Source organism: Cavia porcellus, unplaced genomic scaffold (assembly GCF_034190915.1).
Source record: "Cavia porcellus strain 051 isolate PalLab524CR breed Dunkin Hartley unplaced genomic scaffold, mCavPor4.1 scaffold_23, whole genome shotgun sequence".
Taxonomy (NCBI): Eukaryota; Metazoa; Chordata; class Mammalia; order Rodentia; family Caviidae; genus Cavia; species Cavia porcellus.
In genome coordinates, this window is record NW_026947506.1 from 62,234,784 (window position 1) to 62,245,995 (window position 11,212).

Here is an 11,212-nt window from a genome sequence, read left to right on the forward strand (position 1 = left end):
TGTGAAGTCTTAATTCACTGGAGTGGACAATAGTTTAGAAAATGTTTAATAGAGGGAGAAGCAAGATGGCGGATAGATAACAACTGGCTACAGAGGCTCTCTGAGATAGTCAACTTAGAATTCAACATAATACAGAGTGAGGAGCCCCAAACAGAGGGAGATGAATTCTCTCACCCCAAGAAGAAATTAAGGTGACTTTCCAACCATCTGAGGTCCTGCCGCAGTCCTGCTGCAGCTTGCCGTGGTCCTGCCACAGCTTGCCGAGGTCCTGCTGTGACTTGCTGTCCTGTCCAAGGTCCCGCTGCTTTGACATGGAATTTGGGGGCCAGTGAGCCAAAGGGAGAGCTGAGTTGGTGAGGAGCCTACATTGACCTGTGGTGAGTGATGGGAGTGGAGCCATTCCATAAATAGGGGGGCTCCAGCGGATGACATTCTGGGACCGGGAAGGACTGGCAAGTACAAGGGGCAGCAGTCCATTGCTCCCTTCCCGAACGGGATTGGTGGAGTGAGCTAGACCTGGGTCGTGTGACCTGGCTGAGACCCATTAGGTTATCTGAAACCAAGTCCCTACAGTGGTGGCGCATACTAACTACACTAACCCAGTGAAACCTCAGAAGTTTGACTGACAGTGCAGGCCACAGCAGCTTGACTGACCTGGAGGGGAGGTAGTGCAAAGAAATGCAGTGCACATTATAGCAACTTTACTGATCCTTGCGCTGCCCCACTCCAGCTGCCACCTGCGGTGCCTCCAGGCCACCACTGAGACCTGTCACTGCAGGCCCGGGAGTGACTGGCCACCCATCGCTGCCCCCACCCTTGACCCCACTGTGGCCACCAACCTGGAGGGTAGATGGTGTAAAGTCCACCTCCGCTGCTGTGCTCCAGCCGCCGCCACCCAGAGGGGAGGTGACACAAAGTAATACAGTGCAGGATACAGCGCTTGACTGATCCAGAGGGGAGGGGCCAGCATACGCTGTCTCTGTCTGCAACTCACTAGCACACTGCTGTGGGAAGGGTCATCTATCCAGTGCACTTCAGAAGAATTGTAACCAACAAAGAAAGAAACTGGGGCCTCCTGGAAGAAGCAAAAAAAGAGGGGAAGAGGAAGCAACAACAAAAAGTCCCCAGGCCCCAACCCTGAGAACATTGACCCAGGACAGATAAATACAAAGGAGAATGAGAACAGCAAACATGCAATATGAGACACAGTGCCAGTGGACATAAAGAGATATATTTGGGACTTCATAGACAAGTTCAAAAGTGAAATATTTGGCCAAATAAAGCAAAATATAAGAAAATTAATTAAAGAGATACTAAGCCTCTCCCCCTCAAGCAGACACAGATGGAAGGAGAGAACCATTTGATGAAGAATATAAAAAAATATAGAACACATGAAACAGAGTCAAAGAGATCACCAGGAAATTAAAAACTCTGTGGAAAGATGGCAGATCAGCTTGAAAGAAACTAAGGATAGATTATCCAAACTGGAGGACAATTTTGCAATGTGGGAGTATGAAAGGGAAAACTTTTTAAAAATAACAAGGAAACAAGCAATAACAATATGAAGGCTAGAAGATGACAAAATGATCTATAACTTGAGAATAAAGAATGTGAATGAAGAAGCTGAGCTACAAACAAAGGAACTACAAAGGTTATTCACAGAAATAATTAAGGAAAACTTCTCAAATATAGGAAAAGGAAATGATATTCTGATATATGAGGCACACAGAACTCCAGCCACCTACAACCAAAACAGAGCTACACCCAGGCATATAATAACCAAGATCCCAGAAATTCAATATAAGAACAAAATATTAAAAGCTGTTAGAGACAAGAAACAGATAACTACAGAGGAATGCCCATCAAAATAAGCAGACTTCTCGACACAAACCATCAAGTCAAGAAGAGCGTGGAGCGAAATAGTCCAAGCCCTGAAAGAAAATAACCTTCATCACAGATTGATATACTCTGATAAACTGTCTCTAGAAATTAATGGAGAAACAAGATGCTTCCAAGACAAAGAGGAACTTGGGAAATTTGCAACCACCAATCCAAGTCTACAGAGAATACTTCAGGGCATTCTAGAGAGAGAGAAAAGTACTAGGATTCCAGGAACAGTGGCAGAGAGGCCTTAATGAATGGAGCAGGAAACAGAAAGAAGAAGATAAGCAAACAATTGATGGCAAACAAGAGCATAACAGAAATGAGGCAGAGAAGATTTTATTCAAAACTGATATGATTGATAGTATCAAGTCTGAGAGTATAGGCAACTACACTGAAGATGACAAGACTCTATGATACACATTCTCACTTGATACCTGCCTGTTTTTGAAGTTCTCTACTATATACAAAGTTATGTTTTTATTAATACTGTTATGTACTGATATATTCAATTATACTATATCTGATGATATAGCCAATTCTATTGAAGATAACAAGAGACAACACAGGTAGAGCTCTTTGTGCAACAGTCTTATATGTTTATTTCATTTCATGTGTTTATAGGAATATGTTTTGTTTTTCCTTGCTTTGTTTTATTTCTACCCCTAACATAGAAAGGATAGAAATACATGGTAAGACTCATGCATGTGTAGAATCTGTAAACAGTTTATGAGAACAGATCTTATGACACATGATGAAATGAACAGATACTTTGAAGAAAAAGAGACACTAAAATACCCAGTGCTGATCCTGGAGTGTCATAATGTGAAACCCAGCAATAGTATTATTCTTTGTTCAAAGTGATATTAGCCTGCTTAGGTTTATTCAATGTCAACATAATTGCAGATGTGGATAACTGCATGTATGTTTAAGTGTATAGGATTGATAACCATATTTCTAAGTTTTTGTTGGATAGTTGAACAGAACTGGTTACAATCTCACTGTTTGCATCCCACTTCATAAGCTCCACTTTAGTATCTTGAATAACTATTTGAAGAAGACAATCTGTAATCATCAACTATTGACTTTTTACTGTTTATTTTTTCTTTGAAATTATGTATTATTTCTACCCTTTTTCTGTTTTGTTTAGTCTTTCTTTAAATTAAAAAAGGCACTACTGTACCCAGTGCTGATCACAGAGTGTCATGCTGTGAAATCCAGCAATACTACTATTCTTTGTTCAGAATTATTTTAACCTGCTTTAGTTTGTTTAATCTAAACATAAATGAAGATATGGATAACTGCATGTATGTTTAAGTGTATAGGATTGACAACCATGTTACTAAGTTTCTGTTGGACAGTTAAACAGAACTGTTTGCAGTCTCGCTGTTTGAATTCCCACTTTACATATTCCACTCTTGTACCTTGAACAACTATTTGTAAAATGACAATATGTAAACATCAACTTGTGATTTCTTACTATTTATTTTTTTCTCTGAACGTATGTATTATTTCTGCCTATTTTCTGTTTTGCTTAGTCTTTGTTTAAATAAAATTAAAAAAGAAAATGCTTAATAACAATTTCAAATACTGATTTAATAATAAAATATTAACTTTTACTTCCTACAAATTCTACATGTTTTTAATCACATATGTTTAGTTGCAACTGATGCTATGGTACTATGATAGTTTGAACATAATTTTATTATTTCATTATGCTTTCTAAGGATGAGAATTGCATATACAAATATTATATGAGTGCCATTTTTTATTTCACAGAGAGGGAGATATCATATAGAATGACTATGTAGGTTGTGTAATGAAAGTGATCTGTTTATTTATGTATTTTTGTTAGTACATGTCTTAGTTACTTTTTACTCGTCGCTGAGACAAAATACCTGAAGCCCAAGTTGGAAAAGGAAAGGTTTATTTCTTACAGTTTTTGGAGGTTTCAGTCCACACTCAGTTGGCTCCAAGACAGGCAGGCATGGCTGGACCGCAGTTCATGGCAGCCACCGACAGCAAGCTCGAACCAGCAAAGAGAGAGACACACCTTCTTCCTGCAATTACATCACATCCTGGCTCCACCCCTAGCGGGTGGAGCCCTGACACCATCAATCCAAGCACTATACAATGAACCATCACAAATGAACAATGCAAAATCATGAGGCCTGGGGGACACAAACATAAACCATGACAGTACATAGGTGCAGTATATACTATTTTTATTCCGTGTGAGGAGTTGGTACATGTACAAGACACATCTTAGTTCTTTTTTTAATTCTTTCTTTTTATTTCCCTCATCACTTCATCCTCTTCCCATTGGAAAAGATCTATCTTCCTACTTCTTATTAGCTATATTTTATTTTGAAATTCATTGATAATTTCAATGTCCCATATAAAAGAAACCTTGTGATATTTAACCTTTTTGTCTGATCTGTTTCTCTTAACTTTATGGTATGAAGGTTCATCAATTATTTTACAAGTGACTGGAATTTATTTTTGTCTATGGAAGAGTAGTGTTCCACTGCATGTATATTCCACATTTTATTCATCCTTTCATCTATTGATGACATATAAGTCACTAGCAAGATGCAAATATTATGAATTATGCTCTATAATCATACATATACATGCATCACTGTAATATGGTATTCTAAACTGTTTCAGGAAGATAAGTAGAGGGGAATAATAGAGTCAATGGAATTCTTTCTTTTTTTTTTTTTGAGTCAATGGAATTCTTAAAACCTGAGGCCTAGGTGTATAACTGATAGGTCCAATATATATCTACATGCAAAGCCTATGGTTCACTCTCAATAACTGAGAAAACAGAACAGAACAAAACAAAATAAAATAAAAACATTGACAAGTTAACAAAAAATATATAATGTTATCAACCCACTTCCAAAGTCCTCTTTCTGTCCCTCTTTGATAGAAGCTTTCCTTCTCTCAATAAATTCTTTCTATTCTTAACCTCTGTTGTTCCTAGAATTCACTTCTTGATTTTAGAGAACAGGAAAACAGTGTTTTGGACATTTAGCAGCTTGAGAATTTCATTCCCCTATACAATTTGGAGGTCTTCTACTGAGATAATTGGAGGGAAAGAAACAGATAACATACTGAAGGATATCACATCAGTGAGTAAATTCCAATAGACTCTTCAACTCCTAATGGAAGTTCAGCCTAAAGAAAAGAGAAAATCCATGTTCCACCCTGGAGCCTTAACACTTTCTTTCCTTACCCTCTGCTTCACTAGGGCCAACTCAGGAAGGACCATACATGTTGATCCTGTCAACTCTATCAGCTGCCAAGGTTGCAGGCCTGGGCTCCTCTATATATCATAATTGACTCAAATCCTGGGAACCATAGCCTGTCACTGAATGTGAGCAACCATCATCAGCATATTCCAGTAAGCCCATAGAAGACTTAAAATTCTTGTTCAAGAAAAATCAGTGTTTTCAGATAAGGAATCTAAGATGCTATTCTTAGCCCTTTTACTAATTACTTAATCACTTAAAGGAAAATGAAATTCCTTTATAAAGTGGCCACAAGAATATTCAGAGTTCTTACAGCAAACATCTTGATTGGATATGTGACCTGCTTTCTTGTCAAGTACATCTGGATTTCCTTGGCAGTACATCTGGATTTCCTTCCCAAATCTAAGGAGATGATTGGCATAAATCACAGGAACATATTGATGATTTACGAAAGAATTCAATGGTTCATTGTTTAATCCACCATTCCAAGGCAGCTGAGTGTTCTATAAATTACACTCTTAATGGTTCTGGACATAATAAATTTTTTTCTAACAACACCGCTGAAACCTCTTTAAAGATTCTAGTAGGACCTCTCTTAAATAAAAGTAAGAGTCCTATCCTGAGGACCAACAGTTGTAGAAATCAAGGTGGCTATTAACAGATAGGGGATGATTATCTATGGTTAACCCCTCCTACTAAGATGTCTAACTAATATAGGGCATCTTAGTAGAAAGGACCCCTTATGTTGGGATTATAAAAATCACTCCTATTCTCATTGGCCTAATTGTACTAAATACTTAGGCTGAACACCCCTGAACAATGTATATACACATTAACTTTACTGGCTAAAGAGTGATTTTGCAATAAACTTGTTTAATTGACCCAGAATTAGATGGGAAACCCCTAATAGCACTCACTGCTCTTGTGGAACCCAATATGTGGCCCTGTATACTCACTGGATGGATAAAAGATGTATGCTGAGATTTTCATGGTTCAAGGCAGAAATGTCAAAAGTATTGACAAACCTGCAAACCTGCCCTGCCTACATCATCTGTGGTCTAGAAGTGTGTTTCAGTGCTATAACTCATCTGGCTTCTATCCTTATCCCTTCCCTAAGGTAGAGGGTGTCATGCAACACATTGAGGTCATAACTATATTCAGCAGGCCTTAAACAACATGGTGGTTGGCCTCTCTCCTAAATGAAGAAATAAAATTAATGAAGCAAGTGATCCTAGAAAATCAGATGGCATTAGAAATTCTAACAGCAGCACAAAGGGGCACTTGTGCAACTATAAAAGCTGAATGTTGTGTGTACATTCCTGATTCTTCTGCAGTTCAAGGTATTAAGCAACAGATTAATGACATGTCAGATTCTAAAATTCCCTATATCTTCTCCTTCTTCTTTTTAAGGGAAGTTATTACTGGCTCCTCTTGGTGGAAGATTTTGTTGGCTATATTAATAATTAACCTGTTATTTTATCATTTTTCCGATGCATACTTATTTCTGTGGCCTTGTTTTCTCTTGACTTAAAGCTGTACATCTACCCAGGACAAGAATGTGTGGTGCCTGTTGAAGACCCTTAATATAGACCCTCGTGAGTATCTCTGATGCCAATCACAACTACAACTCTCTTCAGCTAGTAGTAGCCAAATCAGAGTTTGACCCTTGCAACCTCATGGAAGTGAGGGGTACGTCTTTAGAGGGAGTATTATTATAGATAGCTGTTAGGTAGAAATGTTGTAGGCAGCCAAACAGGGCTGAGCCTTTGAGAGGTCAATGCAGTAGACATCCATGGTTGGAGGTGTATTCAATGAAGATAAGGCTTCAAGAAAAAGAACTGCTCACCCACATACTTCACCAACGGATGATCAAAAGTGACTGTTATTCTAAGTAGGTATCAGTCGCCTCCATATGAAAGACAGAATCACCTTAACCTACCCGTTCCAAGAAAGCCCTTGTCTGCCTATGTGCACTTGCTACTTACCTTGTTTCCCCACTTGTCCCTATTTAATCAATATTATCTTAGCAACTATACTTGTATATTTATTAGTTGAAAATAATTTTATCCCACCTCACAACTATCCTATGACTTGCCATTGGATAAAAATTATGTATGAGACCATGTTTGTAATCTTATTGATTGATTATAGTTCTGTCCTACTTAAGCCCACCTCACCTCAAGGCTTTGCTCAATTAAATATCCTTGAAAAACAGGTTGGTGGACAACCAAATTTTTGGGTACTTGTACCTCTCAGACAGATGCTATCTTTCTCCTGATGGATTCCTTCTAGTCTTAAAAAAAGAGTAATGATTTGGAAACATGATTATTTAAAAGAGTATTTATTGAAATGTTTATATGCAATAAACTATTCATATGGTTCTCCACATACCCTACAGTATTTATTGTACGGTTTAGTGAAGAAAATATAAAAATTCAGGAAAATGAAAACATACTTTAGAAGTCATTAGATGGAATCTTTGAAGGAAATATAGATAGTTCACTAATGTCTATATGCAAACATTACTACTTGATTAAATATCAAAAATGTATATAATGTATACATATGCAATCACTTCTGTGTAAATACATACATCACAGATGATATCGTGGCACATGAAATTTTATATTTGTTGGAAGTTAAAACTAATTATAAATGCTATCATAATGTTTATTATTATCAATAGATAGTTGATTTATGTCATTGTGAGAAAACTTCAGAAAACCTACATAAGAATTGCAGAGATATTTAAATTTGTAAAACAATAAAGTCATATTCAAGTGAAATCATTTATTTGGTAAGTAGATAGACTATCCAAAGAAAAAAATTAAAAGCAAGAATTCTAAGATCACATTGGAAGACAATAGCACTTCTAAACCTAATTGAACAATATTATATGGGCAAAAGGACAAATCAGTGACATTTTAAAAGTCAATGCATAAATCAAACCATTTGGATGTAAATGAAAAAGTAATTTAGTGCAAATAGGACAGACTTTTGAATTCATGGTGCTTGAAAGACTATATTTACACATGTAAACCAAAAACTGTCTACCCATTTGTCACAACAAACTAAAAATTAACACAACTGCATCATGAATTTAAATCTAAGAGGTTCATATTTAGATGAAAACATGAAAAATCAATGAAGCCTTCAGCTAGGTTAGTAAATGCAATTTAAAAAAAAATTCTCGGTAAGGTATCACCAAAATTAAGTCTGACAATTCAAAAGACACTCAAAGATTGAGGATGTAGTGTAATGTAGAGCACATACCTAGCACATGTAAGGCCCTGGATTCCATCCCTAGCAACACACACACACACACACACACACACACACACACTCTCACATACAACCACTTACAAAAACTAAAAATAGGAGAAAAGATTAGAGAAATATATACCTAATAAAACACTAAGATCCAATTTATATGGATTCTATTTATAAAATGTAAGCATACCACCTAAGACTGTGCCATAAGTTTGGATAGCCACTTCAAGTCGAAAGTAGTATGTAATAAATGAATAAATGAAAGTAAAATCAATTTTTCATTCAAATGATATAAACTAACACTTAATTTAGGCTAAAAGTTGACTAAAGAAGTGAAAAATAAATACTAATACAGGAATACTAATAAATTTTCTAATTCTTAAATTTGAGGCTTTAAAAAATAAAATGTGCTTAAATGTATTTTTTGTATCCTAACTTAGGGACATGTCAAAAGTGAAAGAAGAAGAAACTGCCAATCCATCCCCATAACAAAAAGAAATGAAAAAGAAAAGGAAGAACCCAGCAAGTAATGCAACTTTCATATATTAATTTAAGAAAAATTACACAGATAATTGTATTAACTAGTTTTTTCCAGGTAAATATTAAAATATAGTTGATTCAAATTATGACCAAGGATTAAATTTATAAAGTCACCACAAATTCTGAATTAGTTGATAATGAACTTGTGTTTCTAAGAGAAATATAAAATTCAAATTTTAGGAATCCCTATACTTGACATTTTTGTGAACTGATTAGCACACAAACTTGTTTTATGAATATTACTTTTTCAAGATACTTGATGTATATCTTTGATGTGTAAATACTGATGTCATACCTAAGTGCACTATGATTCATTGTTGAATATACCTAACTCAACAAAATAATTTGTTATACAACATATCAAGACATTCTCATATTTTAGTAACACTAGACAAGAGTATAACTCAGTAATTTTTAGTATTATAATCACTAGCAAAAAATGCACCATTATATACATCATGCCACTGGATGGAGAAGACAAAGGCACTTGTTTACAGTGTAAATGTTTGAAAGATGGTAGAACATTATCTTTGTCTTTGCTAGGCATGTGTACCTCTAGTGACTGAAATTTTGATTTCAAGCTTACAAAAATATTATCTATTATGTCCACCCTTTTGACTTGACCGATTCTGTTCTGTTATGTCACATTTGGTTTTACTCTCTTCCAAAAAAGCAATAAGAACCGTGGGAGCAATGAAACCCAAAATGTGCAAGAGTCACTGTACAAAAGAGAGGAAAAGAAAGTGCTCTAAACTATATAACTGCATGTATATTTAAATGTATAAGATAGAAAATGATATCACAGAGTTTTATTGGATCATTGAACAGAACTGTTTGCAGTATCATTGTTGGAATGTCCACTCTACAAGCTTTAATTTTGTGACTTGAACAATTATGTCTAAGATGGCAATATGTAATCCATTCACTAGTGATTTCCTACTGCGCATTTTTTTCTTCTGTAAATCTGTATAACTTGTACCCCTTCACTGTTTTTTTTTCTTTCTTTTCTTTTCTCCTTAAATAAAAATAAAAAAAAAATTTTAGTGATTGTGCACACATTTAAAGGAAAACATTTGTTTTTTCAAGTAAGCTACAAATGTGCTTTAAGAGATTTCTAATAAATAGGTCAACAATGATTACTGCACCCAGAAAAGTGATACATAAAATGATCAATTGCTACTGAAGTGCTATGGGTTTGAATGTCCCTCCTTTAAAATTCCAGCATTGTTATTATGATAGTATTAAGAGGTAGATCCTTTAGAGAGTGAGAGCTTTCACCTCATGAAGTTTTTACAATCTTACAAAAGAGGCTTCCTTTAGCTTTTAGTTTGCTTGCATTTCTGTTTTCTTTTTGTGAGATAAATATTTCGTCTAAATATGAATTGTCAATACTTTTGACATTTCTGCCTTGATTTTAGTGAGATGCATGAAGGAAGGCCTCACCCATCCAGTGTGTGCTTTTGGATACTAGCCTTCTCAATATTCAGGACTGTGAGAAATAAAGTTCTGTTCTTACAAGTTATTCAGTCTCAGGGTTTTTTTGTTATAGCAGTACAAAAATCTATGATATGAAATTTATAAAGTGGATCAAGTATATCAAGTATACTTATAGTTATGGACTTTCCTATACTGGCAATAATAGAGGTGTATGGAACAATTAAAATAAGACTTTCATTTCTATTTTGTAATAATATGGCATGTTAAAATATGGTCATGCAGTATTAGTATACATATTCATAAAACTCATTTCTCTTAGCTTAATATCTAATATTTAGACTATTAAAATTTTATTTATTTTAAAAAAATTTTATTTAAAAGGAAAAAGAGAAAAACACAAAACAAAACAAAGCGGTGTAAGGGTACAAGTAATACAGAACTACAAAAAAAAAAAAAACAGTAAGAAATCACCAGTTAATAGATTACATATTATCATCTTAGAGATAGTTGCTCAAATCACAGTATCAAAGCATACAAAGTGGACATTCAAACAGTGAGACTGCAAACAGTTGTGTTCAGTGATCCAACCAAAAACATTAATATGGTCAGCTATTTAACACCCCTAAACACACTTGCTGTTGTATCCTTTAGAGCTGTTTTTTTTCCCTCTCTTTTTTACAACAAAATTTACACATTTTGGGTTTTATTACTCCTTAGTTCTTATTACTTTTTTGGGGGGGGAGAGAATAAAGTCAAATATGGCAAAACAAAGCTGTCAGTCAAAACCAAGGATAGACATAGCACATGATGTAAAACAGAGTACAAGA

The 11,212-nt window shown here is 35.3% G+C and overlaps 1 long non-coding RNA gene across 2 annotated transcripts in view; it reads left to right on the forward strand.

Annotated features, from left to right (window-relative positions):
* The window catches only part of LOC134472563 (uncharacterized), a 38,841-nt gene extending 28,371 nt beyond the window's left edge, over positions 1-10,470 (forward strand). The window contains exons 3-4 of one of the 2 annotated variants that reach the window (XR_010042450.1): positions 6,672-6,733; positions 8,849-10,470. This is a non-coding gene — a long non-coding RNA (uncharacterized LOC134472563). Of the gene's footprint in view, positions 1,172-6,671; positions 6,734-8,848 lie in introns of those variants that run through there. The other variant, XR_010042451.1, reaches the window with a different exon arrangement.
* Positions 10,471-11,212: the final 742 nt, after the last annotated feature.